The 17,826-nt window shown below is 35.9% G+C and overlaps 3 protein-coding genes and 1 pseudogene across 3 annotated transcripts in view; 2 read left to right on the plus strand and 2 right to left on the minus strand.

Annotated features, from left to right (window-relative positions):
* FAM227B (family with sequence similarity 227 member B) overlaps positions 1 to 17,826 on the minus strand; it is a 178,791-nt gene that overhangs the window by 93,363 nt on the left and 67,602 nt on the right. The gene's annotated exons all lie outside the window — the stretch shown is intronic.
* Positions 1 to 17,826, plus strand: part of FGF7 (fibroblast growth factor 7) — a 65,017-nt gene that overhangs the window by 30,965 nt on the left and 16,226 nt on the right. The gene's annotated exons all lie outside the window — the stretch shown is intronic.
* The window catches only part of DTWD1 (DTW motif tRNA-uridine aminocarboxypropyltransferase 1), a 137,584-nt gene that overhangs the window by 29,665 nt on the left and 90,093 nt on the right, over positions 1 to 17,826 (plus strand). The window lies entirely within an intron of this gene.
* LOC148758666 (large ribosomal subunit protein eL33 pseudogene) lies at positions 2,600 to 2,994 on the minus strand (annotated as a pseudogene).

Raw genomic sequence — 17,826 nt, forward strand, 5'->3', positions numbered from 1 at the left:
AAATAAGAAAATATGCTCTTAGGAAAACTGCTCCTCTTTGGGTATACTAAATAGAAGAAGAATTTCAGTTTGTCTCAAGAATGCCATTTTTTCATTGTTGGGTATTATTGAACCACAGCTTTCTTTTTTTAATTTTGGTACCCAGAAATATGCTCCTTCCAATTTTTAACTATAAAGCTCAAAATGTGTTGGAAACTGCTCCAGAATGGGGAATATCAGGGAACTCTGGAAAAGCTTTCATTAACATAAATAAGAACTGGCTCACTAAGTAGCTACATGCTTTAATGTGTTTCTGCCTTAACTACTCTTGAGACATTCTGAAATTTTAAAGTAAGTCTAGACTCTGTATCAGAGAATTCTATTTTTGTTAAGCACATTTTACTGAGATTTTTTCCAATTCATATTCCAGATACACTATATTTTAGAGTTAGTTTTCTCAGTTTCATTTTTCACTCTATTTCACCCTGAGACCCGAATTATTACACGGATTCCCATAATGTGATTGATGATCCTAATAGCACCCTTTGTGAAAGAAGTAAGAACTGGAGAGTTATATTTAGAAATTGAAAGAAATCATGAAAGAGAAAGCAGCTGGACAGTCTTGACATGTGACAGATCATTTCTGTCAATTAAAATTACTTGACAGGGTTAAGAAAGATTAATGTAAAATGTTATGTAGGTAACATATTTGAAGTAAAATTTCTCAAAAATTATATTTCCATTCATTCAATAAATGTAGCATTTCTACCATGCGCAAGCGTCTATCTATCTATCTATCTATCTATCTATCTATCTATCTATCATCTATCTATCTATCTATCATCTTTCTATCTATCTAAGAAACAAGGAAGATACTCAAGGATTATGTTTTTTGGCCTCCTTCTCTTCATGAAGTTAAAGCTCTAAAAGGAAAGATAACATAACTACACAACTACTATAAAGTAAGGCAGAATGAGTGTTCTTTCTTAAAAGTGAGAGATATACAGAGGGTGCCAAAAAAACGTATACACATTTTAAGAAAGGAAAACTGTACTAAAATTGTAATACTCAATATATACGAATAACAAAAAATGAATACAAGTCACGTTTGACCTCTGCAACTACAAGAGGTGCTCAACGTGGTTACCATCAGCATCCAGACACTTCTGATTACAGTGAACTACTGCTTGAGCAACGTTGACCAAAGTGTCCACTTGTATACATTTTTTTGACACTCCCAGTATTTTGGGAATATCTCAAAAGGGCAAAAACAGGGAGGATCAGGCACTTGAGCTTAGCTTTGAAAGATGAACAGGATGTTGACAGATGAACATAGGGTGGGAGGTCACTTTGCAGGCTGAGTGAACAAAAGGTTTAGAGTTGTGAGAATCAGTGGCAGTTAACTTTGTTGATGAGTCATATGACTGGAAAAGGATAGGTAACTGTTCCCACAATGTGTTTGGCACTGTGTTAAGTGCATTACACATGTAATCTAATCTACTTCAATCAAAAAATATCAATAGGATTGCCCCCACGTTACTGAGAAGAAAACTTAGAATTGAAAAAGTTAGTTTCCTTGCCTAAAAGCACAGAGCTGGTGAGTAGAGGAGTCCAGATTTAAAGCCATGTCTCAAGCCAGACTTGCTTTTATTATTACTCCATGTTGCTAAAATAGGAAGACTCTATAAGGACTTTGCATTTCATTTCATGGATAGTGGGGAACTGTTAAAAGTTTATAAACAGTGTTGTTTCTTTAGGAAACAACAGCAGAAGCTATTTATTGGATGGATTAGAGTGGGGAGAGAGTTGGGTAAGAAAATTCAGTTAAATTCTATAACATTCCAAATGTGGTAAAATGGTGTTGGCAGAAGAAATGGAAAAAAATGGGCAAACTATTCTGTAGACGGAATTCAGAGAAAGTGGTAATCAGATGCGGAAGATGAGAAACAAGAATTTTTTTTTTAAATTTCAATTTAAAAGTTCAATGATTTGGAAAATTCGGATGCCATTAACTAAAACAGGAAAATCAAGAAGACTAAACTTGAAATTTGGTAAAATATAACTATTGTATTGATTCTTAAAAATCTATAGCAATAGTTTTTATAAGAATGAATGTATTGTTAAGTTCCTAAAAAACCCAAAATATTTCCATTTCTCAAGAGGAGAGAAACCACAGGGTGCAGACTTGGAAAATGAGTTTATAAAATGATTGAGAGCTTCAGAATTTTTGATGTGGTCCCAAGGTAACAATGACAGTAGATTTCCAATGCATTATTAGTTTAGTATTTAGAAAACAGAGGGCAAGTGTTGAGGCTTTATTTATTATATTACTTAAAATTAAGAGAGTTTGTGAATGCATTATATTAAAGAAAACTGGGAGATTTGTAGTCCTCAATTAAATGGTGTATCTCTGGAAAGAGTTTATAATAGTAAAATAAAAATATCTAACGGTTAAAATAATCTAATTAATTTTGTGCTAATGTTGGTATCAAATGCACTAAACCTTTTACTGATATTATTATTATTATTACTGGTTAGGTAGTACATTCTCTTTTTTTTTTTAGGACAAAGTGATTTTTAAGCCATTTAACAAAAATACAAGAGAACAAATCCACTTTATTTACTTTTCAGTAAGTTTAAATCCTTGGGGGGTACAGCATTACACAGATTCTGTGTCCTATGGCTTTAGCAGCAAGATTGCTTCGGAATTTGGCACGAACCATACCACTGTTCCCATGAGCACGAGTTACCTTTCCCCAGATTACTCCCCAGGTTTTGTTTGGTTTGCCACCAGGAGTCACTGTGTTATTCTTTGACGTACACACACGCACGTCTCTTGCCTAGATAGAATTCAGTTTCATCTCGAGCATAAACACCTTCAATTTTAAGAAGAGCTGTGTGCTCTCTCTGGTTCCGGAGACCCCGCTTATAGCCAGCAAAAACGGCTTTGGACCACAGCCTTCCAGATATATTTGTCATTTTAGAAGTCCTGTTCCCAGCAGGCCTCCCCAGGTGCCAAGATAGGTAGTACATTCATGATTGATTTGTTTTCCATTACAATATTTAATTCATAGCAAAAGTATTGTTGCAGAGATCAAATGAGATAAAACATGTAAAAATTCTCTAAAAACTCAGTGAGAGGTGCTAAGATAGGGCTTCAGCTTGAACAGATGGATAAGTCAAGGTTATTTATAATTACCAACATAAAGTATTGAGTCCCTGGGCAAAAAGAACCAAAAAAATAGTACATCTAAGTAGTCATCATCCACAAAAAATAAGCTATTATTTGACTTTGAGTCATCTTTAAAGGTCATCTAAACTCATAAACATGCACTTCCAGCCTAGTTAACTTATGTTTCTAATTAATTATCATTTAGAAGTTTCAGTTTTATTTGGATTATTTTTCATCCAAGATTTTCTTGTTCCCTCTTTCCCAACTTAAGATTCAAGACACTTCACGCATTTTAAGATAACACTCACTAGAAGAAACTCTTTAAGAACCCTCTGACTAGAAATTGCTTTTTACCATTGCCAATCTCTTTCTTTGTAGAAATCAGAGTGAACTTTATGTTCCCATATTTTCTTTCTTTTTTTAAAATTAGTTTCAGGTGTACAAAACAATGTAATAGTTAGACCTTCATACCCCTTACAAACTGATAACCTCCCTCCCTCAATCTACTACCCCTCTGACATTGCATACAGCCGTTACATTTCCACTATCTCTATTCCTTATGCTGTTCTCCACTTCCCATGACTATGTGTGTGTGTGTATATATATGTATAATAATGAATAATATATATATACATATATATATATATATATATATATATATATATATATATATAAAATTATAGTTGGCATTCATTATTATTCAGCTTCAGCTTCAGGTGTATAGTGCAGTGATCAGGCATCTACACCGTCCATGAAGTGGTCTCTCTAATAAGACATGTGCCCATCTGACACCCTACAAAATCTTTACAACATTATTGATTATATTCCAAACTGTCTTTTGTATGCCTGAAGCAATCTTTTGGTTACTGATTGTGCTTTCTAATCCCTTCACCTTCTCCCTCATTCCCACCCCCCCCCACACCCCCTGGAGTATTACTTGGCCATAAAGAAGAATGAAATCTTACCACTTATAATGATATGGATGGACCTAGAGAACATTATGTTAAGTGAAATAAGTCAGACAGAGAAAGACAAATACCATATGATCTCACTTATATGTGGAATCTAAAGACTAGAATAAATGAACAAACTAATCAGAAACAGTCTCAGAGATATGTTCCCATATTTTCTGACTTTCATACAAAGTGAAAATATAATATGTCAGACAACAAAATTCAAAATCAACTTCATGATAATGTTTTATAAAAGCAATGGGATTAATTACAGTTTCAGATACTTTTGAAGTTCCTAAAATCTTGTGTTTTAGAAATTTATTCTATAAATTCAATTTATAAACAAAAAAAAGCCTTACAGATAAATTCAGAGTTTTTTCCTCCCACACAAGTATTTCGTCTTTTTTTTTTTTTAAACTAGGCTGCCCAACATCCACTCTTTAATTATAAGTAATCAATTTATTTTTTATTGGGCTCTTTGATAAAAATTACCTCTGATTGCAAAAATATTGATCTGCTAGCCAGATCACTAAGACAATTCCTTTGATTATTCTTTGTATTTTTTTTTTTAAATACTACCCTCATATAATTAATATTTGACCACAACCTCTCTTTTGGTGATATGAATACAAACATTACAGAATATCTTATCAGTTTCCTGGGAAGTTTCAAAACACTTCCAGTCTTTGTCCAAGAGCGAGAATGTATATATATATATGTATGTGTTTCGCCTACCACATTTCAGTTAGTGTGCAGGTGTTAAACTTTCTTGGAAGAGAGATGTGTACCTGTCACTTTCAACCATAGAGGGTGGGTTTCCCAAAGGTTCTCTGCATTAGGTGCTCTCTGGAGTAACAGCACAACCACGTGGTGCCTGCAGCAAACTCAAAAACTCTCTTAGACTCAGAACACCTACATACAGGGAATCTATTCAGTGCATTTTCTGAACCTCCATGTCTACATGTTGTACATTCCTGTTTTGCGGTTTTCTTTTCTCTCTCTCTTTTTTTTAAGACAGAAGAAGGAAAAGTGATTTAAAAAACAAACCTGCATTTCAGCATCATATTAAATGTATTTCCTTGCCTATCTGATATCTTTATTTGCATGCATCTTAAAGTTCTCCTGTTTTCTTTTGTATCTCTTCTAATACTTTGCAAATTTTGTTCTTATGTAAATTCACAGCATTTGGGGCATTATTACAACCAATACTTGTATAGTGCTGTATATTGCTATCTTATGCTTTTAAAAAACGATCTCACACATTTTCGGGGGCCGAGGCCCGGCTACTGTCACAGTGTGGACTGAGCCAGCGGTGCAGGCAGCGGTCTGCGGGAGCCGGCACATCTTGGCTCCTGAGACCCAAAGTGTACATCTTTTTCCAACTCCACATTCATCTCTTAAACCATGTTGGTAGTTTGATCAGGGTGTGAAATTGGACATGTGGGAGTATTTTCACCATGGAAATTGGCAAATATTACAAATCAGACCCTTTTCTTTTCTTCTGGAGAGTCAGTTGTTAAATATTTACCAGCACACCCAGTGTTTGTAGATGAAGTTTCCACAGCTATCACCTTCCTCCCTTGGCACTGTACCACACCACTGCCTGGGTTGTCTCTACCAAGAGCAGACTTTATGTGATTGTTAGTGTTGTAGCAACCTGTGCATGGAAAGTCAGACCAGAACATCAAGTATCATGGAAGAGGCAGGCCCTGGAGTCTGAAGAGAGGGAAAAAAGGGATTGCCTTTCCCTGGTACCTACTAAAGATACATTTGAAGCTTAAAAAAAAAAAAAAAAGGACCCGAAAAACTCAATGCCCTTAGAAATGGATACATTGCACCGTTAATTACATTATACATAATCATTGATCCACATGCAGGTAACAATATGCGGAGGCCCTCATATGGTCATGTTTACAGAAGGTGAAGTTTGAGTTTTTAGTAGAATGAAATATAATTTGTGCTTTGGGTGTGTATTGGGTATCCACATTTAATCTCTGACTACACTGCCAAGTCTGGAATGCATGTGCTCAAATTAGCTCAAATTTTAAATCTGTAGTACCAGATTCCTTTGTTTTTACTACTTATAGTTTGACATTTCTTCACAGTCCAGGCAATCATTACCAAATATTCGAGGTGGGAGTATTAGCAAATTCCAAATATGTTCTGGTAACAGCCAAGTCATAAAACAAATATTTTAACCCACACACATTGTATTCATTATCGTCTAAAAAAGAGAGAACTCTTGATATCAGTCATGTATATTAATGATTAAACAATTCTGAAACCCCTCTGGCACTTATAAAATCTGTGCAGCTTCTCTGTCTTGGCAATATGATTTTCTATGTTGAGCAGAGACATATTACATAGAGGTCGAAGATGTGTGGTCTTTGTGTATGAAGCAAATACCAAAGAAAAGAGTCGTGTGTTGCTTTTTCATAATTTGTGTAGTTCTGTTTTCAGTTTTTCTTTTTTAAAGGAATATTGCCCACGCTAAATTACACTACTTCAAAGTCCAGTGTTGATGGCTGGCACCCATGCAGACCACAAAGGAAGGATGCTATTTAATCTACTGAGGTCAGCCTTCCCCAGCACACACTGCCCCTTACCCCACCTTAGCCATTTTTCTTAGTCTACTTCCTTCTAGTCTGGTTCTCCCTGACTTAAATATTGCCCATCTTGATAGATTTCTTCAAGACTATCCCATTTTCAGAAGTCCTCCCTGATTGAACTATTGACAATGATCTTTTCTTGTCCTTACTATGTGGCCACTTAGAGTCTTTCTTGTCATGTGGCATAATAGTAGGTCTCTTTCTTCCCAAAAGACAATTCATTTCTCATAGGTAGAGAGCCAGCAACTTATTATTTGTGTTCTTCTCTCCACAACTACACAAAAGAGCTATGTACAATACTAGATACAGGGGAGGTATGCAGTCAAGCTTTTGATGCATTTTATTTAGATTTGAAAGCTATTAAATACATATCATTCCTTAGTCATTATTAGTTACTTTAAAAAGCCGTGGCTTATTTGCCATCATGTCTATTTTTCAACGCAGACTTGAGGTATTCTAGGAAACTGCGTATTTCATGCTCTGGCACTTCTCCACACTTAATGCTAAATGTCTTGTCTCTGTGAAAGACCCATGCACTCCTATTTCACTTGGTCTTATGACATTGATTCCTGCAGATATACTGACTAGAAGAGTTTGTACACAATGTATCCAGATAGTACCAACACATACTATGCACATTCTCAAGGCATCAAAAAAGTAAGGGTAATCCTGATTTTTTTTTTTTTTTTTTTTGAGGAAAGGTTTTGGTACTTGATTCATAAGAGATATCACAGAAAAATCATGTTGAATTTCCTATGCTAGTTATTGTATTGAATTCATTTAAAGTCAAACAGTTGAGAGCTCACTATCTCTATATGGTTATTAGGGCATACTGATTTATGTAATAGCTACAGCTTTGAAAAATTGATTATTCTTTTTTTGTGCGCTTTAACTACATATGAATGCATGAAAAAGGATCCTATTATTTAAATATCTTGCTGAAAATTCTTTCCAAAAAAAGCATTTTGCAGGATGAATAATAAGCCCCTACATATGTCTACTAAATTTAGATGTTCTCAAATGAGGTTTCTTAATATGGGGCTGTTCTGCAATCCTTTCTTTCCTCACACTGGCTAGAGATCCAGTCTTTGTCCAGAAATATCTTTAATCCCGTCCCACAGTTCTCTTTTACAACACGGGCAAATATAGCTTACAACTCCCTCATCATTCTATTTTAACTTTGTGTCTCCTGATTCCTTATGCTTGATTCACTCACTCTCAATGGTACAGAACTGGAAAGCATTGGGGAGGAAGGTAAGGGCAGGTCACGGTGACTCTTAACAGGAGGAAACTTACCTTTGCTCACAGATTCTATGACTGCTGTCTTTACCTCCTTCTCCTGTTTAACTTATTTTGCTTTCAATTAAGTTAAAACACAAGCTTTGAACGATAAACAAATGAGATATCAGAATATAAAAGTAGTTTAGACTAGTAAAGATGTTGGAATGTATAAAGGGGAGACTGTATTCTAGAAGGTTACTGATAAATGATAAATTTGATATTATATTCAAAATAAATAATAACATTTTCATCTCCAAACTTAGGTATTTATACATTCAATTTTGGCATATTGGAATCATGCTGTGGTAGATACAGCATTATCAGATTTTCTAAGAATATGTTGAGTATAAGAATATGTTGAGATGTTCTAAGAGATTGTGTCCTAAAAATCACTCAAAATAGATTGGGGATCTATATTAACCATTTATGCAAATATAACCTATTTGAGGAAACAAGTACACTCACCTACAATCCTCAGTCCCCATCACCTTGCCCTGGGGCAGGCTTTCCCCAGCTACTGCCTGGACCAGGACCAGTGCTATCATGTCTTCACTGATCTTGCCTCTTGCCAATCCATCTCCCACACTGCTAACAGAAGCATCTGTCTAAACCTTTCAGTGGCTCCCCATCCCCTACAGGATAAAAATGTGAACTAAACTAGCCAGGCAAGCTTCTTTATGATCTGGCTGGCCCCTGCCTATATTTCTTGTTTCTTCTCCTGGAAGTCTGCCTTGTATATGCTCCAAGCATAGTAAACTAAACTCAAAATGCCACCTGTTTTATGCTTTTGTGCCTTTCTTACACAGTTCCTTCTGCCTGATTTTCCCTGTCTTGCTACTATGTTGCTATGAAGCGTTCATGATGTTTGTAGAACTGATGTTGGGGAACTAGGCAAGGCAGTTTCTGTAAGGGGAAAGTTATACTTATTTACTAAAGCTCTATGAGGAAATAAGCATGTAGACATCTTTTTTTTTTTTTTTTTTTTTTTTTTGACATTCAATTATTTGATGTGGTTCAAGAAATAAATTTTTGTTTTGTTTTATTTTTAAGTCACTATTATGATCCTAGGACAAGGCTAATCCTTTTTATTGGGGAGGTGAGATACTTTTTAAAATCGGGCCTTGAATAGGTTGTAAACTTTTTCCACTCCCAAATACCTGTTGTATAGAGAACACTTTTATTAGTATCATTGGATAATTATAGTGGTAAGTCCCATGAGTGATAGGTTGGGCAGGGCATGACTTTCCAAGGATGGAGAGGAAATATCAGAATCTCCATAGTGTATGTATAGTTTTAAAAAGTCCCAGTGAGTCTGAAAACTTTTTCTGTGAAGGATATTCTTTGCCAAATAATGCCTGTCCCCACCACACTCCAGCCTATCATCCTGAGAATCACTGGTTAAAGAAAAAGAAATTCAAAATATGGAATTAGTTTGAATGAATACACTCGTACATTTTGAATGAAAATAAGCAACAGTAAGATTCCTCAGGGATCAATAAAATGACCCAACTTAGTCAATGTTTTCTAACAATGAGAATGTGTAGTGAAAATTTCAAGTTTGTAGATTATATTAACATCTTTAAATTAGTGAAATAAGCAAATGATGATAAAAGGCAGAACATATGTATGTAGGTAAGCAGAAAACTGGCAGATGAGTTTGAATGTTATATATTTTGTAATAAAATTTAAATAATATATATAAGCTAAAGGGCTCTGAATAATAATGATAACTTCCTCACAAAAAAGGCATCAAGAAATCACTTTGGATATATCTCTAAAGATATTACCTTAATATGCAATTGTAGCTAAAAGACCTATAAAGTAATGGGTATCTTTAGGAAAAAAGTAAGACACAAAACAGAACATATTATAATAGTTCCGTGTAAACAACCTGGTATATCTACTTCTGGACTACAGATGTCATCCTCTTTGCTTAGCATTAATAAAGACTACACAGTACGATGGAAGCATCCTGGAATTAGAATGAATGAATGAATGAATGAATGAATGAATGAATGAATGAATGAATAAGTGATGTAAGACATACATGACATAGAATGATGTAAGACGTACATCCTGGAATTAGAATGATTGAATGAATGAATGACGTAAGACATACATGACATAGATTAAAAAATGTGGGCTATCATCTAGAATAATAAATGTTTATTCAGGTGAATGTTGAGATGTACTATATTCAATGTCTATAAAATCATAACCATGTAAATAAGAAGAGAGACTTTTTGGTTAATTCACGAAATTAGAACGAGCATGCACTTCTTAATGTGCTAGGAAAAAGACAGATAAATACATGTGCTGTTACATACAAACAGAAAATGTACGAAATTGGTACTCATGTTAAGTGTTGCATGCTAACAATGTAAAAAGGTTCAAGACAGGTTTAGCCAAAACCGAAAAAGAAAAATCTAGAACTGGTTAGTAAACTAGAAATGTTTGGAGTTCTCCCAACTCCTTTGAGTTGGCATCATGAAATATAACCTGAGATGAACTATTATTTGAATGAACCATGATGTTTTTGTGCTTCTTATCTAATTAGATAAACTCCAAAAATGTAAGGAAAATTAGAAGGAAATTCAACAAGTACTTCTGATTAACCAATCTTCTAACCTTAGCTCTTCTGATGTTTAGTATGATTAGAACATTCATTAATTTATTAATCCTGGAATGATTACTAACTTTCATTTGCTGATTTTTAATATGACACACTACTTAATACAGGGTTTATGTAGCATTTTATCTACTTCAGTATTTAATGAGAGCCTGCCAGATACAAACCCCTAAATAAGTATTAGAGCTCTGCAGAAGTATAAGATAGTCTCCCCAAATAGCTTATAACTTAGATGAAAAAAATCTAAAATTATGAATAACAATAGAAGAATTGAGGTGAGTGCTAATTCATAGTATAGCAGAGTGTTCTTAAAGTAAAAAGAGATGATGACAGATTAGAAAACTAGGTAATATATTGGCTTTGAAAGAAAAGTGTCACCCAAGTAAATGGAAGCTGTTAAAATACTGATTCCCAAGCCTCACCTCAGACTTACTGGATCACACTTTCTGAAGAGTGGGAAATGGGCATTTGAAAGTTTTTAAATAGTTCATCATATGATCCCACGCAGCTAGTACATGAGGCAACATTTGGGAAATACTAAAACAGAGATTTTATATGATTACCGTAACTGGTGAGCAGAAACACAAAAAGTGCCTAACAATTTCCATGGTAGAGGAAGACAGTGGGTAAATCAGTTTGTATGGGTCCAAAGGTTCATGTAAGTTGTAGAGAAACAATGGGAGAAGATTGTAAAAGTAGGCTGGAGTCAGATTTTGGAGGGCTTTGAATTCCAAGTAAAATATTTTGTTTTGCCTTTTTAAAAAAAATTTTGTTAGGGAATATTGGAGAACAGTGTGTTTCTCCAGGGCCCATCAGCTCCAAGTTGTCATCCTGCAATCTAGCTATGGAGGGTGCAGCTTAGCTCCAAGTCCACTCTCCATTTTCAAACTTAGTTGCAGGGGGCAAAGCCCACCATCCCATGTGGGAACTGAACAGACAACCTTGTTGTTAAGAGCTCACGCTCTAGCCAACTGAGCCATCCAGCCGCACCTTGTTTTGCTTTTTAATAGAGTGCACCACTGAAAATTTGGGGAAGTTTGGAGAGGAATAGTAACCATTATAACATGTCCTTTATGAACACATACGGAGTAAATATAAAGTCAGAGAGGCTGTGAACAGTGGTCTCGTTAAGAAACGGTAGTTACTATATTTGAGGTACAAACAATGAAGGCCTGGACCTACACGATGGCAATAAAAAAGAAGAGAAGTGCTAGACACACATTTGGTAACATGGAAGGGTGTCCGTTTTTAGTATTTCAAACGTCTTCTTCTATAAACTCAGATGCTTTCATTACTTTCTCTTTTTCTTTTCACTTTCACTTCTGTGAAAAATGTAGCTACTCTGCACTGGAACTCATTGTTTAGACTGCTAACTGAGAACGCATGCCTCAAAATTCCAAAGAGAGCCAAAATGGCTTTAAATATGCTTTAATTTTTCAATGCATTGCCAGCATGATCTGAAACCAAAGTCTTTAGAATTATCTTACTGCTGCAATGGCAGAACATTCAAATACAAGTTAAAAAGAGAGAGAGAAAAGATTATATTAAATATCTACCAGACAGTAAAACTTCATAGGACATATTAATAGTTAAAATACAGGAATGAAGTGGATGCATGATTTATCTTCTAAGCTGGTGCCTCTGTGATTTCGATGAAGCCTAAGATGTCTTGACTCCTAGAACTAGCTGCAAGCAAAATGTTAATGAAAAGTTTCCATAACTTCTTCCTTTTATGACCATTTCCCCCTTTCAGTTTCAGTCTTGGTGCCCTTATGCTCCACTCCCGTCTAGCGAAGTCCAATTCTGCTCTCAGAGACGATATAGTCACTCACACCATAGTATGAATTGATGTATGTGTTACCTCTCCCAAGTATATTTGTATTTTGAACTTTGTCTCTAATCCTATATAAAGAAAAGTTTGATTTCCTAGACTTTAGGAAAAGCCAGAAAATGGGAGAGATTTTCTAGGTGGTGGGAAGAGATTATTTCCATTTCACATAAAAATCTGATATTTTTCTCTCATGTTCTGAGATGATATTGGGTTGATGCAAAAGTAATTGTGGTTTTTGCCATTATTTTTAACCTTTTAAACTTTTAAAAAAGCAATTACTTTTGCACCAACCCAATAGTATCCACACCTATTCTGATAATTTTGCAGCCATTTTTAGAACATAATAAAGGTTGTATTTAGCAGATGTAAATACTCTAGATGATCAGATAAAGAATATTTCTGAATAAAAGTTTAGAATTTACAGCAATTACAGGCAGGCAAAGAATATTTCTTCCTTTTTGATTCAGGAAACATGCTTTTTCTGGCCCAAAGGAGAAAACTGGCCCCTTTGTGTTACAGAGAGGCCATAGATGATAAGGAAAAGGTCAATAAATTGGTATAGACATTTAATTCTGTACAATATAGTTCAACAATGTTCCCATGACATTCTTTAGATATGCCACTGGAATCAACTTATTTGTTGCACAACTGAATAGTTTGCTTCTAATTCTGGCATGGTTTTAACCCTGCTGAAACAAGCTGTTGCAACTTAAATTCTTTCAAAAGAAAACACTGCCATCACTGTACCACATGTTACGTACTTTCTAAAGATTATCTAATGTTTTTTTTTATTTTCCTAATAAATCCCTGAATGAATGATATGATTCTTTTGACTTAACCTGACAAGTCATTTAAGCAGTTTTTGACATCATTACACACAAGCTATAGGATTGGAAAGAACAATAATTGATTTATCCCCCAATGATGAAGATGGCGTAGAATCAATTCTCTGTTGTAGGACATTTCAGTTATATTTGATACCAGCAATTGTGCAATCATGTGCAACTGTTTTGAATTTTATGCTGGTTTGATGGGAATTACACTTTCTGGGTTTCTGTAATAATTTATCTACTCGTGTTTCTTTCTTGCTGGCTTCAATTTGATTAGTTTTCTGATTTCTCCTAGTGTATTCCAAGGTTCTGTCTTAGATCTGTTATTTAACAGTTACAGGGCACGCTTTTTTAGTGTAAAGTGATCCAAAGACAAAATTACTATTATCAACCATATGTGTCAATTGTGTTATCGTACAATAGTGGATTCTGAGGTTCACGAGAAAAGTAAGAGAACCTGGAACTTGTTGGAGGTCACTACCTCTACATAGTCTTCTGTGTCACATGATCCAAGTGAAAGTCAATACAGAAATGGGAGGAAAGTGAACTCACTCCTTTCCCAACTCAAACACTAAATCATTGCCTGCAGGCAACAAAGTCAGTATGTGCACAGCATATCCACCAAATGTTCCTAATCCAATACTAGCCTGAAAAAAGAGATTTGTCTTCTGTGTTAAATAGTCACTCTGCTTACCTGATGGAACAAATTTATTCAACCTAAGATGATTTGTTGTTTGTCTGTTTCACTATATATTTGAGGAAGTCAATTTTGAATAACATGCATATATTACTAAAGGTTACATTCTTATGTTTCAGGTTGACACCTTGAAACAAAATACTAGCAGCTACACATTTTTAAATGAATATGTCTTATATAATTTTGACATCTTGATAAAATTTGGTTCATAATAGAAGTTTACAAGAAGACAAATGACTCATAAACCATCTTAAAAATAAATTTAAGACTGAAACACATTTTAAATAGTACATGAGTCATTTATTTTTTTGTGAGAAATTTATCTACAATGGTCAATGTAAGACTTATGTTTCTCTGCTTTCAAACATTTGCTTTAAAGAGTCACTTCTCAGTTAGAGGTAAAATATCATTAATTTAACTGAGTACCATCTATATACAAAACTGCTACTTCAGAGAGACACTTTTAAAATTAAATGTAATTCTATTTATTTCAAGGGTGTGGAGCATTAAAACTAGTCTAATCATCAAAATATTTTATATTCAATTCTAATAAATTCTATATGAGTTATAAGTGCTATTTTATTTCAGTCTAAAATCTCACACCAACAAATAATTTGGCTTTTAATAGCACCACAGTTTTTGTTCCCTTTCTTAGAGTCAGAACAGTAAAAACAGCTTTGTTTTTTTAGTCAAGGCCAGAATAGTGACTTACAGATTAAATTATTAGGTATCACTCAGAATTCAATAAGCTATTTACTTATTGAATACCCTGATTTTACTAAACAGCAGACTAAAAGTAGCTGACAACCTCATTTACAACAACTGGCATCAGTGATTGAACTAATTTTAATTACAAAGGTTTGGTCACAACTAAGCCATGCATTTAAAAGTGGTTGATAACAGCAATAATATGATTGAGAAGCTACTGGCTATAATATATTACCATTATCTTTCAACATTTTATGACTCTATGAAGACATAATAATAAGCAAATTCAAAATGAAATATAATGGAAGATTTCCAGTCGAGATGGTGGAGTAAGTAAAAGCTGGCTTGCATCCTTTCATGACCACATCAAAATTACAACTAAACTACAGAACAACCATCATTGAGAACTGCCTGAAGTCTAGCTGAATAGAAATTCTAAGACTAAGGACATACAGAAGAAGCCACCTCAGGACTGGTAGGAGGGGCTGGTCCCACATCCACATGCAGCAGATAAAAATTGGGAGGAATATCTCAGCTTTGGAGGGCCCCTTGGAGGAGCAAGGGATTCCTAGCTCCATACCAAGCTCCCCAGCCCAGAGTTCCAGTGCCAGGAAAAGGAGTCCCCACAACTTCAGGCTGTGAAAACCAGCAGAGATTGTGGTGGAATGAGACAGAGGGCAGCTGCGCTCCCAGGCATTCCTCTTTAAGGGCCCATGCATGGACTTACTCACTGATAGACTCATTTGCTCTGAGTTCCAGCACGGGGGCAGTAGCTTGAAAGATGCCAGGGACATATGGGAAGGAATTGAATTGTCTGGCTTCAAGACGAGGGCTGGAGGGGCAGATTTCTTCCAGACAGAAGTGCTGGCAGAATCCATTATTTCTTTGTTGAATCCTTCCCTCCCACCCCCACCCCACTGCCACTATATCTGAGTCTCTATCAACCTGGCTAACACCGGTTGCCTCACCCTGGAGATTCCCTGAGACCCTGCCCCTCCCAAATTGCAGGCCCACCCAAACCACTTCCATACAAACAGTCTGTCTTGGCTTATGCTGTGTACTTTCCTAAAATCTCTCAAAGATTCAAAAAACCCAACAAGCAGCATCTGGCCTCAGCATGCTCCACACCTCTTACTGAGCAGCCACAAACCTTGCACTAATGGCAGCCAGCCTCGGTTTGCAGCTTAGCCTCTGGAGGCACCTCTAAACTCAGCATAGGTGGCAGCTTTCTGTGGCTTGCTTTGTGGCTCATGCCAGATGGCCCCAGGCAGGGCACAGGCTGCTGCTGCACTTGGCCTTCAGTGGGGCCACTTCCACAAGACCCCAGGGACAGCATGCCTGGTGTTCAGCTTTGAACTGACTGGGAGCACCACCTGAATACCTCCAAGGGCAACACACACAGAAGGCAGACTGGGCAGGACCAGGCAGACTGGGCAGGCACCAGAGCCCTGCTGAAGTGAATCCTGTTCTGTAGGGTCAGCCCCTGAACAACAGCTCCTCCACTGTAGTCACAGCCAGTCCTCATAAATAATCAGCCTGAGGGTCAATCCCTCTCATTAACGTGCAAATAGCAACCAAGGTTCAATTATAACAGGTGGGCACACACAACCCACACCTGCAGCAGCTCAGGTGACCAGGAAGATGGTGCCACTGGGCCCCTGAGGACACCTAATACATAAGGCCACTCTACTGAGACTGGGAAACACAGCAGTTCTACACAAGCTCTACCTTGTGTTTACAAGGAGGCAGCCAAATGGGGAGGGAGTTAAAGAAATATGTCTCAAATAAAAGAACAGAACAAAGCTCCAGAAAAAGAAGAAATAAAATAGAGACAAGCAATCTACCAGATGCAGAGTTCCAAGCACTGGTTATAAGGATGCTCAGTGGTCTCAGTGAGAACTTCAGCAAAGAGATAAGAAACATAAAAATAGAGACAGAAAACAAAAAAGAACTAGTCAGAAATAAAGAATACAATAACTAAAATTAAGAACACATTCGAGGGAATCAAAAGTAATTGGATGAAGCAGAGGATCTAATCAGTGATTTAAAAGATAAGGCGACAGAAAACACCCACTCAGAACAGTAAAAAGAAAAAAAGAATCCAAAAAAAATGAGGAAAGATTAAAGGGCCTCTGGGACATATCAAGCACACCAACATTCACGTTGTAGGGGTACCAGAAGGAAAAGAGAGAGACCAAGGAATTGAAAATCTATTTGAAGAAGTAACAATGGAAAACTCCCCTAACCTGGCAAAGGAAATGGATATACAGCCCTGGAAGTACAGAGTCCCAAACAAGATGAACCCAAAGAAGTCCATACCAAAACACATAATAATTAAAATGTCAAAAGTTAAAGACAGAAAATCTTAAAAGCAGCAAGAGCAAAGCAGTTAGTTACCTACAAGGGAGCCCCCATAAGACTGTCAGTTGATATATCAACAGAACCTTTGCAGGACAGAAGGAATTAGCACAAAATATTGAAAGTGATGAAAAGCAAGGACCTACAACCAAGACAACTCTACCCAGGAAAGCTATCATTTAAAATCAAAGACAGATAGCTTCCCAGACAAGGAAAAGCTAAAGGAGTTCATCTCCACTAAACCAGTATTACAACGAATCTTAGAGGAATTTCTTTAAGATAAAACAAACAAACAAACAAAAACAATAAAAAATATGAATAATAAAATGGCAAGAACTACATATCTATCAACAATTACTTTAAATGTAAATGGATTGATTAAATGCTCTGATCAAAAGATAGGATGGCTGAATGGAGAAAAGAAAACCCTTACATATGTTGCCTACAAGAGACTCACTTCAGATCAAAAGTAAATGATCAGAAACAAACAAAAAAACCCCTACAGATAAAAAACAAACAAACAAATAAAACAAAAACAAAACACAGATTGAAAGTAAAGGGATGGGAAAAAGACATTTCATGAAAACGGAAACAAAAAAAAAACTGGGGTAGCAATACTCATGGCTGACAAAACAGACTTTAAAACAAAGGCTATAACAAGTGACAAAGAAGTTTCCAGTGATCACACGTCTGGATATTTATCCAAAGAAACCCAAAATGCTACTTTGAGGAGACATGTGCATCCATATATTCATTGCAGCAGTGTTTACAATGGCCAA

This window comes from Rhinolophus sinicus, chromosome 3 (assembly GCF_057876585.1).
Source record: "Rhinolophus sinicus isolate RSI-liver-muscle chromosome 3, RSI-T2T, whole genome shotgun sequence".
NCBI classification, from domain to species: Eukaryota; Metazoa; Chordata; class Mammalia; order Chiroptera; family Rhinolophidae; genus Rhinolophus; species Rhinolophus sinicus.